Source organism: Aquarana catesbeiana, linkage group LG09, assembly GCF_042186555.1.
Source record: "Aquarana catesbeiana isolate 2022-GZ linkage group LG09, ASM4218655v1, whole genome shotgun sequence".
NCBI classification, from domain to species: domain Eukaryota; kingdom Metazoa; phylum Chordata; class Amphibia; order Anura; family Ranidae; genus Aquarana; species Aquarana catesbeiana.
Genome location: NC_133332.1, coordinates 144,566,061 through 144,589,717, shown reverse-complemented (window position 1 = coordinate 144,589,717; position 23,657 = coordinate 144,566,061).

Sequence of the window (23,657 nt, the reverse complement as noted above, 5' to 3'; positions counted from 1 at the left end):
ACTAATAAAGTTCCCAAATTGCACGACAAAAGATTTCCAACGGCATTTCATGCCACCAATCCTGAAGGAAAATCCAAAGGAGTCTCTATTTTGATCTCCAAACAGACTCCCCTTCAGATTCAAGACACAATGATTGACCCAGGGGGAAGATACATATTTCTAAAAGGAAAGCTGGGTCCTCATCCCATCACATTAGCTAACATATACACCCCTAACTCAAAACAGGTAACATTCTTTCGTAAAATAAAGGACCTATTAACAAACTTCGCAGCAGGTATAATCATCTTAGGAGGAGACTTCAATACCCCATTAAATCCGCTCATAGATACCTCGAATGGTACATCGAGCCTTCCTTATAAAGCACTGAAACAAATCAAACTCCAACTACAGGAGCTAATGTTACATGACACCTGGAGAACTCTAAACCCTCAAACTAAAGACTATACCTATTTTTCTACAATCCATCAAAAATACTCCAGAATCGATTACTTTTTTATTTCGCAACCAGACCTTGACTTACTGACAGACTCAACAATTGAAACCATGACTTTATCTGACCACCACCCGATTACCATAACATTAACGTTCCCAGAAAAATCTACCATAACCAAAACATGGAGACTCAACACCACTGTATTGAAGGATCCCATAGATATAATTCATTTCAATGATAAACTAAACGAATACTTTGCATTAAATGAAAATGACGAAACATCTTTGATTACTCAGTGGGAAGCACACAAGTGTGTCATGAGAGGTGAATTTATAAATAAAATAGCCAAACTAAAGAAGGAAAAACAATCCAAAATAAGATCGTTACTAGACCAAATTCATAAATTAGAAACAACCCATAAAAGAACTGTGGCACTCTCTACATTTGAAGACTTAACTAAAGCAAGATCTCTACTATCGGAAGAGTTGAGCATGAAAACTAAAAGACAATATATCTTAAGACACAAGATATATTATGAGCAAGGCAACAAGAGTGGAAGGTTGCTTGCAAAAGCAGTCCAAAGTAAGAAAGCTGCTTCAACAATCCACCAAATAAGAGACAAACAAGGTACACCACACTCTTCGAATGAGGAGATTGCCAAACAGTTCGAACTATACTACCTATCCCTCTATAACATTCCATCAAATCCCAAATGCCCACAAAAATCAGACAAAAGAACAAAACTTATTCAAGAGTTCCTAGAGAAATATTGCCCACCCCAAATATCAAAAAACACAGCGCAAGAATTAGAGTCACCCATAACAGGCCTAGAATTTGATAAAGCCTTAAAAGATATGAAAATAGGCAAAGCACCAGGTCCTGATGGACTACCCCTTCAATATTACAAAACATTTACAAACATACTTAAACCAAGATTCTTGAAAACCTTTCAATCATTGCACTCTGAACAACACCCCCCTAAGCAACTACTGGAAGCGCATATAACGATTATACCAAAAGAAGGCAAAGATACAACCCAGGTTACTAATTATAGACCAATATCCCTAATTAATGTCGATATCAAGATTTATGCCAAAATACTAGCAAACAGACTCCTACCCTTACTATCTTCCCTCATTTCCTTAGACCAAGTAGGCTTTATCCCGGGAAGAGAAGGTCGAGACAACACAATTAAAGCAATAAACATAAACCACTGGTTATCAACCCAAAAAAAACAGGGCTTTTTCCTCTCCCTTGATGCTGAAAAGGCGTTTGACAGAGTGGCCTGGGACTTCATTGATGCAACGTTAAAACATATAGGAATCCTGCCCCAAATGAGATCTTATATCAAAGTACTATACTCAAATCCTACAGCAAGAGTTCGAGTCAATGGCCACCTGTCAAACGCCTTCAACCTTCGCAATGGCACAATACAGGGATGTCCCCTCTCACCTCTATTATTTGTCCTCACATTAGAACCACTATTAAATAAAATTAGATCCAACCCAGACATCAAGGGTATAGAGATTCACAAACACACATATAAAGTTGCAGCCTTTGCTGATGACATGCTCTTATTCCTCTCAGAACCCCATATCTCTTTACCCAATATCATTCAAGATTTAGAATATTTCCAACTTCTCTCAAACCTAAAAATTAACCACTCAAAATCTAGCGCCCTAAATATTACACTACCCAAAAACTCAGTAGAATTATGTAAGAAAAACTTTCCCTTCTCGTGGGCCAATCAAAGTATAACTTATCTTGGAACTGAAATCCCTACAAATTTAAATGATCTTTACAAACTAAATTACTTACCCATTCTAAAAGATGCACAGGACGACCTAAAAAGATGGAATTCTCTCAACATATCTTGGTTTGGTAGAGCATCCCTGGTCAAGATGACAATTTTACCTAGATTTCTGTATGTGATGCAAACAATCCCCATTAGACTCCCATCTGCTTTCTTTAACTCCTTCCGCAAAGCATGTTCTACTTTTATCTGGAGGAGCAAACCTCCCAGAATTAAATTTACGAGACTAAACCTACCCAAAAATCAAGGGGGGATAGCTCTGCCAGACCTTCAAAAATACCACCAGGCCGCTCTCCTGACAAGAATAGTAGATTGGAACATTCACAATAAAGTTAAAGATTGGGTGACTCTTGAACAAACAATCTTCTCACACCAAATAAACTCCTTTCCATGGATCTGCCCAAAACACCACTCAAAAAACATTAAAGCTCACCCCCTTATAGGTCCCACTCTAGAAATATTTAGAAACACCTATAAAAAAAACAATCCATTTCCTTGGTTGAGTCCTCTAACACCATTAAGAAATAACCCAGATTTTCTCCCAGATATGGAAAAAAACTTTCTTTCTAAGTCATGGCCAAACAAAGAAATCCTGGTCAAACACTTCTTTAAAAATGGTAAACTCTTATCAAGAGACGAAATTAACAAAGACAGTGACTTACCACAGATCTCTTAATGGATTTACATACAAATCAGACACTACTTGGCTAATAACGAGACAACCCAACACTGGACCAGACCTCTTACGACACTAGAAGACCTTTGTACAAAATCAACCCCACAGAGACACATCATTTCTATTCTATACAACTCACTTTTTATGAGTAACTCTGAATTCTCCAGTTCGTCATGTCAAGCTTGGGAACAAGATCTCAACCTAAATCTGACAGAGGAAAATTGGGAAAGGATCTTTATGTATTCACATAAAGGTTCCCTTAATGTTGCCACTCAAGAGTGTGGCTATAAAATCATTACTAGGTGGTATAGAACCCCCACCCTATTGCACAAATTCTCTCCTCAGACGTCTGACAGATGTTGGAGATGCAAAACTGAGGAAGGCTCGATGATCCACATCTGGTGGACTTGCCCGCTTATCCAAAATTTTTGGAACATGGTTCACGAAACCATCGAGTCAATCACTTCAGAAAACTTAAACTTTAATCCAGCACAATACCTCCTACACTTCAACCCACTACCCAAAAGACATTACCTAAAATCTCTAACCATGTTTATGATAAATGCTGCAAGACACTGTATCCCCTGCCATTGGCGCTCAAACTCTATTCCTTCAAAAAAAGAATGGTTTCGCAGAATTAACAATATAGAAAGAATAGAAGAACTCATAAGCATATCTCAGGAGAAAATAACATATTTTGCCTCAACATGGTACAAATGGATAGAATTCAAAAACTCTCAGGAATACAAAGCAATCAATATTTAATTAAAAAACTACATTTAATTAACAAGGTTCATAAGAAAGTTCAGAAATGGAACAAAAATAATATGTCTTTTTAACAACCCACCTCCCCTATCCCCCCCCCCCTTTTTTTTTTTTTTCTTCTCTCTAGTTATCACTGTGGCCAGTCTATTAGCTAATAATCTGCCAAACAGTTTGAGATCATTGTTCAGGACGGAGATGGGACGGAAGTTTTGAGAGAGCTATGCATATACACTCTGGATACTAAACGGGGAGTCATTGGAGGTCATTACTCTGCCCCATAGTGTGTGGGAAAAGCCTGTAAGCCGAACATGAGAGTGTAAGGCAAAAGTAGCTGAGCTATGCATATACACTCTGGATACTAAACGGGGAGTCATTGGAGGTCATTACTCTGCCCCATAGTGTGTGGGAAAAGCCTGTGAGCCGAACACGAGAGTGTAAGGCAAAAGTAGCTGGTGAGTGTGCTCGCTGAAGGGGAGTGTATTTCACAGTCACAGCGGTGTGGTGGAAGATTTTGTCATTGAAGATCTGCACTATATTATGTTATGGACTATCACAAATATCACTATGTCACACTGATTATTTGATTTTTATATTTGATTTTTATATTTGATTTTTATATTTGATTTTTATATTTGTAAGTAGGTTTTGTTATAATTTATCACATAGATGTTATATACATTATATGTTGATTATGAGCACAAGGTCATATTGTGTTGTCAAAGAGTGGTGTTAATTAATTTGTCACAATTATTTTGTTACAGTTAATTTTCACATATAGTTTTTGAGGGAATTTCATTAGCGCTGCTATTTGATTTCACTATTTGGGAGGGCGTGTTTATAGTGAATCATTTATTATTTTGCACTATTTTATTATTCAAGCAGCTGCTTAGAGTGAGGCTTTAATCCCCTAAGCGCAGCGTTTGGCACACAGGAGAGGGCAGAGAATCTGTGTACCATATTATTGATAACATTTTTTATATCCAATACTTGTATATTTTTTAAATACAATTGCGGAAAACATGACTGTTTAAAAAAAAAAAATGAAAAAAAAAATTAACATTAATAAATACACATGACTAAAATAATGAAATACCTGAGTGTCACCAGGAGACGTTCCTCAGGAGACATGCTCATCCTCATCTGGGTGTCCATTCGAGTAATATGTGGTCGCAGCCTCTCTAGAAGATTGTCAAAAGTGCTAACAGACATACTTGTAAAGTTAAAAAAACTTTTCTTTATAGTTACGCAGCTGAATGTATAGGCTGGTGAAATATCCAGAAGATATGCGTTAGTCCATCAACGGATGGGTCCAGTATTGACAAACTCATTCAATTCTCTCCATCTTCTGATCCGACGCAACAAAATCAGGAGGAGTATTTCCTGCATTGTCTTCACGGCTGGATCCATAGTGAAAGCAGCTGGCAACAGTAGACAGCTCCCTGCTGAAGACAGTGCTCTTTCTGCTCTAAAATGGCTCCTAGAGTTAAAAAAATCTATTTTTTCAATGCATTGTGGAAGTTTGGGAATGCATTGTGGGATTTTTGGAGTGTCCTTTGTGTATTTTTTATTAAAAACGCCCATAAATGCTGACGCTAAAAAAAGTGCATAATCTCCAGTACAAAACGCTAAAAAAAGCGCGTTTTTCAAACAGTGTTTTCTTCCAGCAATCTGACATTGAGAAAAAGATTTTATGAGCTCCAGTGTGCATGGAGCCTTACAATTCAACACTGCTACAAATTTGTGGCAGGTTATCCTTGCTATCTGGGTTGACCATAGCTATTTTTCAGTACCAATACCTTTTATATATTACATTACAGCTCATTATACATTCTCTGCATACCTTGACTGCAAGAATGAACAAATTCCAGTACATACAGTATGCACAGGAGTTATGTAATCGCCAACCATTACAGATGTCCAAAGCTGCTGAACCCCAAATAAGTGCTTTTCTAACTGATAACTTGTGTGCTGATTGGGGTTCTGCTTTACATTTGGTATGGCTCGATATCCTGTATTTACTATACTGAGGTTATATAAAAACATGTGTATTATGCTTCTGGTAACTTTTATTTTATTGTTATTTTATTTTATATAAAGTGCATTTTTCTGGTATGTGACCACCTTTACCTTAAATCCTAAATTGTAATACTTAGCAAATGTTTTTTTCACCTTGAAAAATATAAACTATGTATGAATAACCATTGCCCTATGAATAAATATTTCAGTTCAGTTCACTTGTTACAATTTTTTTAGTTATGGTAACTGGTGATGCAAAAAAAATGCCTATAGTGATTAAAATAAACATTTGTATGCTCAGTGGGTATAAATTTCACTGAGACAGATTTACCTGGGTGGGGATTAGGATTATCCTATTACTATGGTCTTTTTATTTGAGAAAGAAACAAAATTTAAGATGAACATATGGTTGACTATGATAAAACCGATTTTGCATTAAGTTGAAATTACATTTGCCTGCGGGACTATATCCTGTAATTGCTGAAGTTTGCAAGCAGTGTTTGACTACGTAAAATGGTCATGTACATTGATCATGTATGTATATTTTTGTATGTTTTTAATTTTGCAATGCAAAACTTGCAAACTGTAAACAATAGTCACTTTGAAAATATTACTACTGAATCAGATGCTATACTTTGGTTTATACAATTTGCATTGTTTTCCTACTATTTTTTTTCTTTGCATTGATACAGTGATGAGTTTTTTTCTCTGTGTTCACAAGAGAGTATCATTTGCGTGTTTATGAGAGGAAGCTTGAACAATGTAGCAAGCAGTACATTTGCATTGAAATAGGATGCTGAGTCTTGTCAATGGTATTTTTACTGCACAGTTTTTAAAATCCTGTGTTAAATTGCTAATCATTCAAAACCATATGTCATCTTGTGGTACTGTTCAAATTGTAATTTCATCTTTTCTTCCATTTCTTACTGGTTTTACAACCAGAGATTCAAATTCAAAACATATTTTTTTAAATTGAAGGCTGTAACATATTTGAATGGCAATTATTTTGCCTTGTGATGTTGTATCAAAAAGAAATTTAGCTAGAAATCATTTAATAATATGAATTTAGCCATAGTTACTTAACAGTAGACTGTTTATTTTCTTCACTTCTTAAATGAAAATGTATGAAACATTTGGTTTAAAAGAGGTGAAATGAAATACTGTTAGTGGAACTGAAAGCATCTAAGTATTACCAAACTGAAAATTTCTCAAGGTTCACAGCATAATGTAGTAAGATGTAAAACAAAAGTAACATCTTTATAATATATATATATATATATATATATATATATATATATATATATATATATATATATATATATATATTATATATATTGTCATATGTACACAGATCAGCCATAACATTATGATGTCTCACCTAATATTGAGAAGGTCCCCTTTTGCTGCCAAAACAGCCGTTACCCAATGCCACCATACCTCTGAAGGTATGCTGTGGTATCTGGCACACAAGCTGTTAGTGTCTGACACTTTAAGTTCTGTAAGTTGCTAGGTGGGGCCTGCCTGGATTAGACTTGTTTTCACAGCACATCTCACAAATGATCAAAGGATTGAGATCTGAAAAATTTGGAGGCCAAGTCAACACCTTAAATTCTTTGTTGTGTTCCTCAAATCATTCTTGAACTATTTTTGCTGTGTGGCAGGGTGCATTATCCTGCTGAAAGCGGCCACATCCATCAGGGCAAACACAATGATGTTCAGGTAGGTGGTACATGTCAAAGTAGCATCTACTTGAATGAAAGGATCAATGTTTCCCAGTAAAACATTTCCTAAAGCATTACAATGCCTTCCCTGGCTTGCCGTCTTCCTTACTGCATCCAGGTGCAATCTATTCTCAATTAAGTGACACAAATACACACCCAGCCATCCACACTATAAAAAAGAAAATGCAATTTATCAGATCATGTCATCTTCTTCCATTGCTGTGTGGTCCAGGTCTGTCTGCAGCTGAGCATCCCTATACACCACAAACTGCAATGCCCATTTTGTCATTGTATATATTGGGCGATCTCTCACTACCCAATTCATCTGCTTATCTCTTCCCTTTTACCATTTAACTTCAATACCTACAACACTGACAAATTTATTGTGAGACCACTGGTCAAGCAGCAAATCCTGTAAGTGGAGCTCCAAACATTTTTTTTAGAAAGAACTGAGAAGAATGGAGAATATGTAAATGTTCTTTTCGCTTTTATTTGCTGTGTGTGTTTCCACTTTGTTTTTCAGGGACACTAAATGAGAGGAAATTGTCACACTTATTAGTGGGACAGGTGTCCTCAGTGGTAGATTTCCCCTTACCACTACTCTGATGACAGCGATCAGTGGTGAACTTTCTTCTCATTCTGCCCTGGTGATGAGTGTCAGTGAGACAGTCATTGTGGTGGAGTGTGTGTGTGTGTGTGTGTGGGGGGGTCGGGGCGGTCGGCGGGCGGTAGGACTCACAAGTCTCTGAGGACCCTATGATTCTACACACCCCCTGCTTAATGTGCCCACCCTATACATACATACACTAAGCATGACGTTCCAGATGTATTAAAACCTGTTTATGTAGCTGGTTACTTATAAAAGGCATATTATTCATCATATGTGGCCAAATTTTTAATTTTCACTTGGCCCCATTAGTGGAGATTTAATTTTCCCTTGGCCCCATCAGTGGAGATATGGATATCAATCTAGACCTGACAGACCTTTGTACCCTTTCTCATTCTATTTATGACTGAAAAAATAAATAAAAAAAATGAATTGTCTGGAGTTTAACTTAAAGGAATTCTTACTAGCGTCCTAAGGTTTTTTACTTTCTTCTTTATTTCTGCAATGTTAATTAGCTGTATGTGGGAAAAACTTTAAGATTTATACATCTGTGATAATATGTGAATGCCAATGTACTTTTACTTAAGCTAGCCTTTAGTCTAGGTCTGTTAGCTCTTTAGGAATTTGTATTTGTAAAATGATTAGTGGTAAAATTGCTGACACTGGGAATACGTTCACCAGATTAGGGGTAGAAAATATCTTGGGGTTCTTAATTGTTATATAGTAGGTTAAAATTCTTTAATTTAAAAACAGTAAGAAAAAAACTTTCACTGTGTGTGGCTCAATTACCAGTGAAACGTGAAGAATGTGACAAGATCTTTTAAATCATCCAGTTGTAGTTATCATTCGTTTAAGATTGGTCAAAAAAAAAAAACTGTAGTAGCTCTTTTTTGCTACATATTCAGTCTGTAAAGAGACAGCTTTATATCTTTCTGTACTTGTCCTCCTGGGAACCACATGTACTTTTACTTTTAGAAATAAACTGTAACTGTATAAATTGATTGAAGTACAAGGCTTCTCCTGAATAGTGTAAAAGCATTCAGCCCAACTTTATTTAGTTATAGCAGGAAAAAGGATGTTTCATGTACTGTTGCCGAAACACAGAATCGCATACCGTATGTAGCTAATGCTACTACAGTACATTACAACACACAGAGGCTGTATAATTGCAATGGAAATAGTTTGACTGGGCCAAGCTAGTCATTTTAAACATGGAGTTCTACTTCAAGGATATAAGAATGTTCACAAAGAAAAAAAAAATTGTGTGAATATCCACTTCAATTATTTAATTGTGCAGATGAAATAAACAGGGATTTTTTTTTTCAATAATGAATAATAAATTAAATCTGCACCAAAGAAATCTGTACAGAAGCTGTTATATAGCATAAACCACAGAGCAATTTAATATATATTTCTGTGAACTTTTAGTCACCTGAAGATTTATATTTGGAGCACTTTATTATACATTTCTGGGAATTTTATGCCACACAAAGATTTATATTGGACTTTGTGAATTACCTTATTGCACACTGAAGACTCACACATTCATTTACTGTGTATATTATTTGTAAATTATATTACACGATATTCTGTGGGTGTTTAATAAGTAATATCTGTGATAGCTCTGTTTATTTCTCTTTTGTTTTAGGGATTGTCTTTTCACATAATTGGATAATTGAAGCACATTTTCACACATTTTAATGTGTGAACATACTCAAATCCTTTAGTAAATCAGTTGAGATTTTAATTCAGTGCACATATGTACACTGGATTTCTGGCAGAATGCATAGGTATTTTTTCTGCACTTGTAGAAACATGTGCTTAGCCTAAAAAAGACTGGTAATGTGCAATATATTAATTTTTTTTGATTTTGGGGTTTAGCTCCACTTTAAGCGCACAACTGAAAAATAAATATTTTCCCATTGTCTTTACAATGATCACAGTGTAGGTGATCATGGACTTGGATCCAAAAAATCCAAGATTATTTGGCCTACTCCTCTGGCCAACTCCATCTTGGAGGATGGGGTGCCCCATACCTCATCTAGTCCATGCACCTTCTTCTGTTTTCTCTTCCAAGGTCCAAAACAGAAACTCAGAACATTTCTCACCTTGTGGGACTTCACTGAACCAATAAAGAATATGTGGACTAGAAATGACATTTTGCATCTCTTGTTTTGTGTTTTGACAAAACACTAGGAACATCTTGTTAACTGAACTAAGGAGGTGCATGCCTGGGTCCTGGACTTTCTTTGCCTTGAGTTCATGAACATATACAGTACTACAGGTAAGGCAAGGGGAAAACAACCTGTGAAGAATATAAAAATATGTATGTAGTTTTACCTTTGAAAGTACTATATTCATGTCATTATAAGCTTTGTGGAAAATGGTGTTTAGGCATTTCAGCAAGTAGTAGACAGTGGATAGACTGCAGTTCATGTAGCTGCTTTAATAAAATACCAGAAAGTACCAGCTTTGAAAGATTATCATATGCAGGCTAGATTAGCACATGCAAGCTTAGCAATATACTGTATGTATTAGCACCGGCCATAATCATAAATGTTGCAGCATAAAGCCGGGCCTTATTCTAAACTGCAACATACTGTATATATGCATTACTGCTTGTAAAGTGATGTTGCAGCATAAAGCCGGGCCTTTTTCTACACTGCAACATACTGTATATATGCATTGCTGCTTGTAAAGTGATAATTCAGAAACTGTTAGGGTGGGCTACTGATCACATGATCACTATGATATCCATTCACAGTGATCACATTATCTGGAAGCCCATAAAATATTAGACATGTGAAGAACAAAAACATTTGTTTCATTTTGGATAGATTCGTCATGTTACTAATTTCATTTTGTTATGGAATTTGTTTAGTTTGGTTTCAGATTTTTTTTTGTTTAGTTTTCGTTAAACTTCTTTTCGTTTTAGTTAAAATTTGTGTCATTTATTAATTTTCTAATGAATCCTAACTTTTCAGAACAATTAGAATTCCCTGTGTACGCCAATAGACTAGCGGGGGAGCCAATCAGCGGGTTGGCTGCAGAGACAGAATAGGAATCTGCCAAAGTAAACCACGCAGATCTCCGTTCTGTCAGGGGATGACACAGAGATCCTGTCTTTCTGCTATGCCAGAGGATGGATCTGTGTGTTCTTCCAGGCAGCCCATCCCCCATACAGTTAGTAAACATACTCAGGGAACACATTTAACCCCTTGATCGCCCCTGATGTCAACCCCTTCCCTGCCCGTGTCATTAGTACAATGTCATTGCACATTTTTAGCACTGATCACTGTAATAATGTTACTGGTTCCCAAAAAGTGTCAAAAAGGTCAGGTGTCCACCACAATGACGCAGTCCCGCTAAAAATTGCAGATCACGGGGGGCGGAGCTAGCCGGAGACTGGGATGGACGATTAGCAGCGGAGCTCTTGCACCAGCGGATCTACAACGGCTAACAACAACCCATCCAAGCCTCGTTTCATCACTCAAATAAGGCGTTCTGCACCAGGGGAACACAGTGGCACCATGCCCAGACACAAAAGGGAGGAAAACTGGCCAAAGAAGCTCACGGAGTTTTTCGGGACTAAACAAGATAGCGCCAGCTCATCCTCTACCCATCAGCAGAAACATCCACCCGATCCACTAAAACGGGTAAAACTCAAAAAAGAAGCAGCCCTCCTAAGAGCCCACGCTCTCCTCTAGCCACAGCATCGTCAGGGAGCCCGGAAAAGATGAGATTTCAGCTGGATGCAACGGATGCAGACAACGAGGTGAGCTCCATCCTAGATTCAGGGGATGACACTAGGGAGATGACAGACTCCATAGATAACTTCCCTACTAGGGATGAGCTTCGTGTTCGAGATGAACCCATGGCCGAATTACGAACAATATGGGCCGTTCGTGCCATATTTGAGTGGCACGTCGCAGCTCAAAATTCACTGCGGCATCACAGTGCATTGCTGGCTGATGATTGGCCAAGCATGCACTATGACCCGCATGCTTGGCCAATCACGGCGCTGTGTGTACAGAGAGCAGTAATTGGCCAAAGCCAAGGAGACTTTGGCCAATTATGGCTCAGGGGGTTTAGTACACGCCCCACACTATATAAGGCCGCCTGCACGTCGGCCCTGTGTAGTGTGTTCCGGCTTGAGAGAGAGATAGACACAGAGAGAGAAAGTGTAATTTGATTTAAGTTAGATAGAGTAGGCAGGTCGAGTCAGTTAGCTGCACTTACAGTGTATTGTGTATGTATATGCATCCCAGGTGTATATATATATTTATATATACATTGTATTCAGTTTAGCTAGATCCTGTTCTTCTCTTCCTAATATACTGACAGGCAGGCAGGTGTTTTTACAGTATTTCCAGTTACTGTACTGTGTACCCCGCACAGTTGTACCTACAGTATAGCTACCTGCAGCCAGGTGCTTGTGTATAGGGATGAGCTTCGTGTTCGAGTCGAACCCATGTTCGACTCGAACATCGGCTGTTCGATCGTTCGCCGAATTGTGAACGATATGTGCTGTTCGCGCCAAATTCGTGTGGCGCGTCACGGCCCATAATTCACTGCAGCATCGCAGTGCATTGCTTGCTGATGATTGGCCAAGCATGCACTATGACCCGCATGCTTGGCCAATCACAGCGCCGCCTTAACAGAGAGCCATAATTGGCCAAAGCCAAGGAGGCTTTGGCTAATTATGGCTCAGGGGATTTAGTACACGCCCCACACTATATAAGGCCGCCTGCACGGCGGCCCTGTGCAGTGTGTTCTGGTGTGCTTAGAGAGAGAGAGAGACAGTGTCATTTCATTTGAGTTAGCTAGATTAGGCAGGACAGTCAGTCAGTTAGCTGCACTTAAAGTGTATTGTGTATATATATGCATCCCAGGTGTTGCATATATATATATATATATATATACACTGTATTCAGTTTAGTTAGATCCGTTCCTGTTATCTTCTAGACTATTTACATTTAGTGCAGTGCGTCCTGCTCACAGTGTTCAGCTAGATCCGTTCCTGTTATATTCCTACTGACAGGCAGGCTTGTCTTGTTACAGTATTTTGAAGAAAATTACTGGTGTTCTTTTGATCCTATTAGTACCACAGTCAGGCAGCTAGACTATTTACATTTAGTGCAGTGCGTCCTGCTCACAGTGTTCAGCTAGATCCGTTCCTGTTATCTTCTTACTGACAGGCAGGCTTGTCTTGTTACAGTATTTTAAAGAAAATTACTGGTGTTCTTTTGATCCTATTAGTACCACAGTCAGGCAGCTAGACTATTTACAGTTAGTGCAGTGCGTCCTGCCCACAGTGTTCTGCTAAACCTACAAGTAAGTGGGGTGCATCCTGCTCACAGTGTTCAGCTAAACCTACAAGTTAGTGGGGTGCGTCCACCTCACAGTGTTCAGCTAAACCTACAAACTAGTGGGGTGCGTCCTGCTCACAGTGTTCAGCTAGATCCGTTTCTGTTATCTTCTTATTGACAGGCAGGCTTGTCTTGTTACAGTAAATACAGCTACCTGAAGAAAATTGCTGGTGTTCTTTTGATCCTATTAGTACCACAGTCAGGCAGCTAGACTATTTACAGTTAGTGCAGTGCGTCCTGCTCACAGTGTTCTGCTAAACCTACAAGTTAGTGGGGTGCGTCCTGCTCACAGTGTTCAGCTAAACCTACAAGTTAGTGGGGTGCGTCCACCTCACAGTGTTCAGCTAAACCTACAAGCTAGTGGGGTGCGTCCTGCTCACAGTGTTCAGCTAGATCCGTTCCTGTTATCTTCTTACTGACAGGCAGGCTTGTCTTGTTACAGTAAATACAGCTACCTGAAGAAAATTGCTGGTGTTCTTTTGATCCTATTAGTACCACAGTCAGGCAGCTAGACTATTTACAGTTAGTGCAGTGCGTCCTGCTCACAGTGTTCTGCTAAACCTACAAGTTAGTGGGGTGCGTCCTGCTCACAGTGTTCAGCTAAACCTACAAGTTAGTGGGGTGCGTCCACCTGACAGTGTTCAGCTAAACCTACAAGCTAGTGGGGTGAGTCCTGCTCACAGTGTTCAGCTAGATCCGTTCCTGTTATCTTCTTACTGACAGGCAGGCTTGTCTTGTTACAGTATTTTAAAGAAAATTACTGATGTTCTTTTGATCCTATTAGTACCACAGTCAGGCAGCTAGACTATTTACAGTTAGTGCAGTGCGTCCTGCTCACAGTGTTCTGCTAAACCTACAAGTTAGTGGGGTGCGTCCTGCTCACAGTGTTCAGCTAAACCTACAAGTTAGTGGGGTGCGTCCACCTCACAGTGTTCAGCTAAACCTACAAGCTAGTGGGGTGCGTCCTGCTCACAGTGTTCAGCTAGATCCATTTCTGTTATCTTCTTACTGACAGGCAGGCTTGTCTTGTTACAGTAAATACAGCTACCTGAAGAAAATTGCTGGTGTTCTTTTGATCCTATTAGTAGCACAGTCAGGCAGCTAGACTATTTTTAGTTAGTGCAGTGCGTCCTGCTCACAGTGTTCTGCTAAACCTACAAGTTAGTGGGGTGCGTCCACCTCACAGTGTTCAGCTAAAGCTACCTGTAGAAGGTTGGTGGTGTTCTCATACTACAGGCAGGCAGTTGATTTTGCTAGCTGCAGTATCAGTACATATATATATATATATATATATATATATATATATATATATATATCCCAGCTTAGTGCAGCTACAGGCCATTAGTATGTCTGGAAGGCCAAGAAGGAGAGGCAGACAGTCACAAGCCAATAAGAGAGGGCAAGCAGGCTCTGTGTCTAGTGCTGGTCATGGAGACGGTGCATCCTCATCAGCACGTGGCCATGGGACACGCTTGGCCTTTTTTTCGGCAGCTGGCCATGTTGAGCCGCAACATGCGGAAGACTTGGTCGAGTGGATGACCAAGCCGTCCTCATTCTCCTCATCCTCTCTCACCCATGCCCAGGGTACTTTGTCTGGCAAAGCAGTGGCCTCTTCCCTCGGCTCAATGTCATCAGTGACTCCTTCCCTAGCCCCACCATGTCCTCCTGAGGAGTCCCTCGAACTGTTTGACCACAGTGTTGGGTACATGCTCCAGGAGGATGCCCAGCGTTTGGAAGGCTCTGATGATGATACTGAGCTCGATGAAGGCAGTAACACGAGCACGGACAGAGGGGGTGCCCAAGAAGGACAGCAATCTGGCAGTCATGCTCCCCCTGCTGCAGCATACTGCCAGGTTTGCTCCAGTGATGAGGAGGGAGGGGATGATGAGGTCACTGACTCAACGTGGGTGCCTGATAGGAGAGAGGAGGAGGAGGAGGAGGAGGAGGCAGCACATCACCAACGAGGCAGGATGCCCTCCAGGGGCCAGCCTAAGGGCAGCACATTGACTGCATCACACCCCAAAGCTCCACATGTGCAGGGCGCTGCAGTCTCTGCGCGTTATTCAAAAAGTTCTTTGGTGTGGGCCTTTTTTGAGACGAGTGCATCAGATCGCACCGCTGCTATTTGCAACATATGTCTCAAGCGTATCTCGCGTGGCCAAAACATCTCCCGCTTGGGTACCACATGCTTGACCAGACATATGTTGACCTGCCATGCAGTTCGTTGGCAAGCGTATCTAAAAGACCCACACCAAAGAACAAAGAGGACCTCTGCTTGCTCCTCATCAGCTGAGATTTCCAACCCCACTAGACCTTCAGTCCTCTCTGAGACCTGCACTGAGAGGAATGAAGGTGTAGAATTAGGTGTGTCACAGCCACGTACTTGTGGGCAATCTGATTTTGGTACACCGACGTCAGATTGTACCAGGCAAATTTCCCTGCCCCAGCTGCTGCACCGCTGAAAGAAGTTTGCTCCCAGCCATCCACATGCCCAACGGTTGAATGCTAGCTTGGCAAAATTGCTAGCACTTCAACTGCTGCCTTTTCAGTTGGTAGACTCTGCCCCCTTCCGTGAGTTTGTGGAATGTGCGGTTCCTCAGTGGCAGGTACCCAAACGCCACTTTTTCTCACGGAAGGCGATTCCGGCTCTCTACCAGCATGTGGAAGGCAATGTCCATGCCTCGCTGGACAGGGCGGTCAGCGGTAAGGTGCATATTACCGCTGACTCATGGTCCAGCAGGCATGGACAGGGACGTTACCTAAGTTTCACGGCGCATTGGGTGACTCTGCTGGCAGCTGGGAAGGATGCAGGACAAGGTGCAGTAGTGTTGGAGGTTGTTCCGCCACCACGCCTTCAAAATGCTAATGATTGTGACACACCTCTCTCCTCCACCCCCTCCTCTTCTTCTTCCTCCATGGCCTCTTCCTCGGAACCAGCGGTGCTCCGTAGTCGTTCAAGGGGCTACGCAAGTACGCAGGCCAAAAGATGCCAGACGGTGCTTGAGCTGGTGTGCTTGGGGGACAGGAGCCACACTGGGGCAGAGGTTCTGTCAGCTCTGCAGGGGCAGGTTCAGAGGTGGTTGACGCCACGCCAACTTAAGGCAGGAATGGTGGTTTGCGACAATGGCACCAACCTCCTCTCTGCCCTCCGACAGGGACAAATGACCCATGTGCCCTGTTTGGCTCACGTCCTTAACTTGGTGGTGCAGCGGTTCTTGGGCAGGTACCCGGGCTTACAGGATGTCCTGAGGCAGGCCAGGAAAGTCTGTGTGCATTTCTGCCGGTCATATAATGCCAGTGCTCGGCTGACGGACCTCCAAAAGGAGTTTAACCTGCCCAAGAACCGCCTAATTTGTGACATGCCCACCAGGTGGAACTCAACGTTGGCCATGCTGCAGCGGCTGCACATGCAGCAGAGGGCCATCAATGAGTACCTGTGCGACTATGGCACCAGGACAGGGTCAGGGGTGCTTGTTTTTTTTTTCCCCACGCCAGTGGGCCATGATCAGGGATGCATGCACTGTCCTGTCACCATTTGAGGAGGCCACGAGGATGGTGAGCAGTGACAGTGCATGCATCAGTGACACTGTCCCCCTTGTCCACCTGTTGGAGCACACGCTGCGTGGAATAATGGACAGGGCACTTGAGGCAGAACAGAGGCAGGAAGAGGAGGACTTCCTTAGCTCTCAAGGCCCCCTTTATCCAGACAGTGTTCCTGCGTGCCCGCCGATCACACAGGAAGAGGACGAGGAGGAAGAGGAGGAGGAGGAGGAGGAAGATTGTGTCAGTATGGAGGTGGAGCCTGGCACTCAGCATCAGCAGCAGTCTTTAAGGGATCAGTCCCAAGAAACACATGGACTTGTACATGGCTGGGAGGAGGTGGCTGCGGACCATGTCGTCCTTAGTGACCCAGAGGACTCCGGACCGAATGCCTCAGCAAACCTACGCTGCATGGCCTCCCTGATCCTGCAAAGCCTGCGTAAGGATCCTCGTATTCGTGGTATCAAGGAGAAGGACCAATACTGGCTGGCAACCCTCCTTGATTCACGTTACAAGGGTAAGGTTGCGGACCTTATCTTGCCATCGCAGAGGGAGCAGAGGATGAAACATCTTCGGGAGGCCTTGCAGAAAGGTCTGTGCAACGCGTTCCCAGAGACTGGGAGGTTACAAACTCCTGTTTCTGGACAACGTGTTGCTGAGGCTTCGGTCAGTCAAAGAAGGAGCTGTGGAGAAGGTGGCCGTCTGACCGATGCGTTCAGACAATTTTTTGGTCCGCAGCCCCAAGGTATGATCGGTTCCAGCAACCATCGCCAGCGTCTGTTTTACATGGTGCAGGAATACCTAGGGGCAAGATCAGACTTGGACACCTTTCCCACCGAAAATCCTCTGGGTTACTGGGTCTTGAGGATGGATCACTGGCCAGAGCTTGCACAGTATGCAATTGAGCTACTGGCCTGTCCTGCATCCAGCGTTCTTTCGGAACGCACATTCAGTGCTGCTGAAGGCATGGTAACCGATCACAGGGTGCGTCTGTCCACTGACTCGGTCGATCGACTGACCTTCATAAAAATGAATGAGTCTTGGATCACCACCAGCTACCAAGCACCTGATGCTGATGTAACCGAATAATTTTTTTTGAAATCTCAGATCCCTTCAAAGACTGCCTATGCTGATGCTGAGTGACTATCCCTGAGTAATTATCCTCTTCCTCCTCAATCATCACGCTGATAGCTTGTAAGAACATTTTTGGTTCTGGGTGCCACCACCAGTGCCTAAGGCACAATTTTTCAGCCCCTGTTTAACAGGGGCGTGTAATTACGATTTTTGATGTAATACTTTGCAGCAGGGCTCGTTCCTGCATTCCAACTAGAGTGTCTGTGAGGGGTTGCAGTGTTGTGGCACCAGCACCAGTGCCTAAGGCCCAATTTTTCAGCCCTTGTTTAACAGGGGCGTGTAATTACAATTTTTGATGCAATACTTTGCAGCAGGGCTCGTTCCTGCACTCCAACTAGAGTGTCTGTGAGGGGTTGCAGTGTTGTGGCACCAGCACCAGTGCCTAAGGCCTAATTTTTCAGCTCCTGTTCAACAGGGGCATGTAATTACAATTCTTGATCTAATATTTCACAGCAGAGCCCTGTGAGGGCTTACAGTGTTGTGGCCACAGCAACACCTAAGGCCCAAATTTCTGCTGAGTATATAGGGCAGGACCCTACTTTCAAACAACTAACTTACAAACGACTCCTACTTGCAAACGGAAGGAGACAACAGGAAGTGAGATGAAATCTACCCCTAGGAAGGGAAATTCTCTCCTGTAAGAGTTAATATGGGAAAAACATTTCTCCTTTCCACTGATGCTTTCCAATCCATTGGGACAAAAAGTGAGGTGAAATCTTCTGAAGAGGAGGAAAGACAGCAAAACAAATGTCACAGGGGTGATAACCCTTCCCTATGTTTTCCAAAAAGCTTAAAAAAGATTTTTTGGCTGGAGCTAAACACGTTAAAAATGTACCCGTTCAAAATTACAAAGAGATTCTACTTAACAACAAACCTACAGCCTGTATACTGCTGTTCAGAGTATATAGGGCCTGGTGGCCCCACACCTTTCCTTATTTTAATTTGGGTGCGGGGTTCCCCTTAATATCCATACAAGACCCAAAGGGCCTGGTAATGGACTGGGGGGTACCCATGCCGTTTGTCTCACTGATTTTCATCCATATTGCCAGGACCCGACATTACATTAAACCCGCAAGCAGTTTTAAATGAGATTTTTTTCCTTTAAAAATGACATTTGGTGCAGGGACTGTTCTAAACACGGGAAACACGCGTCACTTTACAGGCATACTATAGACACCCCTAAGGTACGATATTTAAAGGAATATTTCACTTTTTTTTACTTTAAGCATCATTAAAATCACTGCTCCCGAAAAAACGGCCGTTTTTAAAAGTTTTTTTTCCATTGATACATGTCCCCTGGGGTAGGACCCGGGTCCCCAAACCCTTTTTAGGACAATACCATGCGAATTAGCCTTTAAAATGAGCACTTTTGATTTCGAACGTTCGAGTCCCATAGACGTCAATGGGGTTCTAACGTTCGTGCGAACTTTCGGTCCGTTCGCAGGTTCTGGTGCGAACCGAACCGGGGGGTGTTCGGCTCATCCCTACTTGTGTAGGCTCTTGAAGTATTTCCAGTTACTATACTGTGTACCCTGCACAGTTGCACCTACAGTATAGCTACATGCAGCCAGGTGCTTGTGTAGGCTCTTGAAGTATTTCCAGTTACTGTACTGTGTACCCTGCAAAGTTCCACCTACAGTATAGGTACCTGCAGCCAGGTGCTTGTGTAGGCTTTTTGAAGTATTTGTAGTTTCTGTACTGTGTACCTCGCACAGTTGCACTTACAGTATAGCTACCTGTAACCAGGTGCTTGTGTAGGCTCTTGAAGTATTTCCAGTTACTGTACTGTGTACCCTGCACAATTGCACCTACAGTATAGCTACCTGCAGCCAGGTGCTTGTGTAGGCTATTGAAGTATTTCCAGTTACTGTACTGTGTACCCCGCATAGTTCCACCTACAGTATAGCTACCTGCAGCCAAGTGCTTGTGTAGGCTCTTTGAAGTATTTCTAGTTACTATACTGTGTACCCCGCACAGTTGCACCTACAGTATAGCTATCTGCAGCCAGGTACTTGTGTAGGCTCTTGAAGTATTTCTAGTTACTGTACTGTGTACTCCGCACAGTTGCACCTACAGTATAGCTACCTGCAGCCACGTGCTAGTGTAAGCTCTTTGAAGTAATTCTAATCACTGTACTGTGTACCTCGCACAGTTGCACCTACAGTATAGTTACCTGCAGCCAGGTGCTTGTGTAGGCTCTTTGAAGTATTTCCAGTTACTGTACTGTGTACCCCGCACAGTTGCACCTACAGTATAGCTACCTGCAGCCAGGTGCTTGTGTAGGCTCTTTGAATTATTTCCAGTTACTGTACTGTGTACCCTGCACAGTTGCTCCTACAGTATAGCTACCTGCAGCCATATGCTTGTGTAGGCTCTTGAAGTATTTCCAGTTAGCGTACTGTGTTCCCCGCACAGTTGCACCTACAGTATAGCTACCTGCAGCCAGGTTCTTGTGTAGGCTCTTGAAGTATTTCCAGTTACTGTACAGTGTATCCCGCACATTTGCACCTACAGTATAGCTACCTGCAGCCAGGTGCTTGTGTAGGCTCTTGAAGTATTTCCAGTTACTGTACAGTGTATCCCGCACAATTGCACCTACAGTATAACTACCTGCAGGCAGGTGCTTGTGTAGGCTCTTGAAGTATTTACACTTACAGTACTGTGTACCCCGCACAGTTCCACCTACAGTATAGCTACCTGCAGCCAGGTGCTTGTGTAGGCTCTTTGAAGTATTTCCAGTTACTGTACTTTGTACCCCGCACAGTTGCACCTACAGTATAGCTACCTGCAGCCAGGTGCTTGTGTGGGCTCTTGAAAGTATTTACAGTTACTGTACTGTGTACCCCGCACAGTTGCACCTACAGTATAGCTACCTGCAGCCAGGTGCTTGTGTAACCTCTTTGAAGTATTTCTAGTTACTATACTGTGTTCCCCGCACAGTTGCACCTACAGTATAGCTACCTGCAGCCAGATGCTTGTGTAGGCTCTTGAAGTATTTCCAGTTACTGTACTGTGTACTCCGCACAGTTGCATCTACAGTATAGCTACCTGCAGCCTGGTGCTTGTGTAGGTTCTTTGAAGTATTTACAGTTACTATACTGTGTATCCTGCACAGTTGCACCTACAGTATAGCTACATGCAGCCAGGTGCTTGTGTAGGCTCTTGAAGTATTTCCAGTTACTGTACTGTGTACCCTGCAAAGTTCCACCTACAGTATAGGTACCTGCAGCCAGGTGCTTGTGTAGGCTTTTTGAAGTATTTGTAGTTTCTGTACTGTGTACCCCGCACAGTTGCACTTACAGTATAGCTACCTGTAACCAGGTGCTTGTGTAGGCTCTTGAAGTATTTCCAGTTACTGTACTGTGTACCCTGCACAATTGCACCTACAGTATAGCTACCTGCAGCAAGGTGCTTGTGTAGGCTCTTGAAGTATTTCCAGTTACTGTACTCTGTACCCCGCATAGTTCCACCTACAGTATAGCTACCTGCAGCCATATGCTTGTGTAGGCTCTTTGAAGTATTTCTAGTTACTATACTGTGTACCCCGCACAGTTGCACCTACAGTATAGCTATCTGCAGCCAGGTACTTGTGTAGGCTCTTGAAGTATTTCCAGTTACTGTACTGTGTACTCCACACAGTTGCACCTACAGTATAGCTACCTGCAGCCAGGTGCTTGTGTAGGCTCTTTGAAGTATTTCCAGTTACTGTACTGTGTACCCCGCACAGTTGCACCTACAGTATAGCTACCTTCAGCCAGGTGCTTGTGTAGGCTCTTTGAATTATTTCCAGTTACTGTACTGTGTACCCTGCACAGTTGCACCTACAGTATAGCTACCTGCAGCCATATGCTTGTGTAGGCTCTTGAAGTATTTCCAGTTAGCGTACTGTGTTCCCCGCACAGTTGCACCTACAGTATAGCTACCTGCAGCCAGGTGCTTGTGTAGGCTCTTAAAAAGCATTTCCAGTTACTGTACTGTGTACCCTGCACAGTTGCACCTACAGTATAGCTATCTGCAGCCAGGTGCTTGTGTAGACTCTTTGAAGTATTTGTAGTTTCTGTACTGTGTACCCCGCACAGTTGCACCTACAGTATAGCTACCTGTAGCCAGGTGCTTGTGTAGGCTCTTTGAAGTATTTCCAGTTACTGTACTGTGTACCCCGCACAGTTGCACCTACAGTATAGCTACCTGCAGCCAGGTGCTTGTGTAGGCTCTTTGAATTATTTCCAGTTACTGTACTGTGTACCCTGCACAGTTGCACCTACAGTATAGCTACCTGCAGCCATATGCTTGGGTAGGCTCTTGAAGTATTTCCAGTTAGCATACTGTGTACCCCGCTCAGTTGCACCTACAGTATAGCTACCTGCAGCCTAGGTGCTTGTGTAGGCTCTTTGAAGTATTTCCAGTTACTGTACTGTGTACCCTGCACAGTTGCACCTACGGTATAGCTAACTGCAGCCAGGTGCTTGTGTAGACTCTTTGAAGTATTTGTAGTTTCTGTACTCTGTACCCCGCACAGTTGCACCTACAGTATAGCTACCTGTAGCCAGGTGCTTGTGTAGGCTCTTGAAGTATTTCCAGTTACTGTACTGTGTACCCCGCACAATTGCACCTACAGTATAGCTACCTGCAGCCAGGTGCTTGTGTAGGCTCTTGAAGTATTTCTAGTTACTGTACTGTGTACCCGCACAGTTCCACCTACAGTATAGCTAACTGCAGCCAGGTGCTTGTATAGGCTCTTTGAAGTATTTCTAGTTACTGTACTGTTTACCCTGCACAGTTGCACCTAAAGTATAGCTACCTGCAGCCAGGTGCTTGTGTAGGCTCTTGAAGTATTTCCAGTTACTGTACAGTGTATCCTGCACATTTGCACCTACAGTATAGTTACCTGCAGCCAGGTGCTTGTGTAGGCTCTTGAAGTATTTCCAGTTAGTGTACTGTGTTCCCTGCACAGTTGCACCTACAGTATAGCTACCTGCAGCCAGGTGCTTGTGTAGGCTCTTAAAAAGTATTTCCAGTTACTGTACTGTGTACCCCGCACAGTTGCACCTACAGTATAGCTATCTGCAGCCAGGTGCTTGTGTAGGCTCTTGAAGTATTTCTAGTTACTGTACTGTTTACCCTGCACAGTTGAACCTACAGTATAGCTACCTGCAGCCAGGTGCTTGTGTAGGCTCCTGAAGTATTTCCAGTTACTGTACTGTGTAACCCGCACAATGCACCTACAGTATAGCTACCTGCAGCCAGGTGCTTGTGTAGGCTCTTGAAGTATTTCCAGTTACTGTACAGTGTATCCCGCACAATTGCACCTACAGTATAGCTACCTGCAGCCAGGTGCTTGGGTAGGCTCTTTGAAGTATTTCTAGTTACTGTACTGTTTACCACGCACAGTTCCACCAACAGTATAGCTACCTGCAGCCAAGTGCTTGTGTAGGCTCTTTGAAATATTTCTAGTCACTGTACTGTGTACCCCAAACAGGTGCACCGACAGTATAGCTATCTGCAGCCAGGTGCTTGTGTATGCTCTTTGAAGTATTTCCAGTTACCGTACTGTGTACCCCGCACAATTGCACCTACAGTATA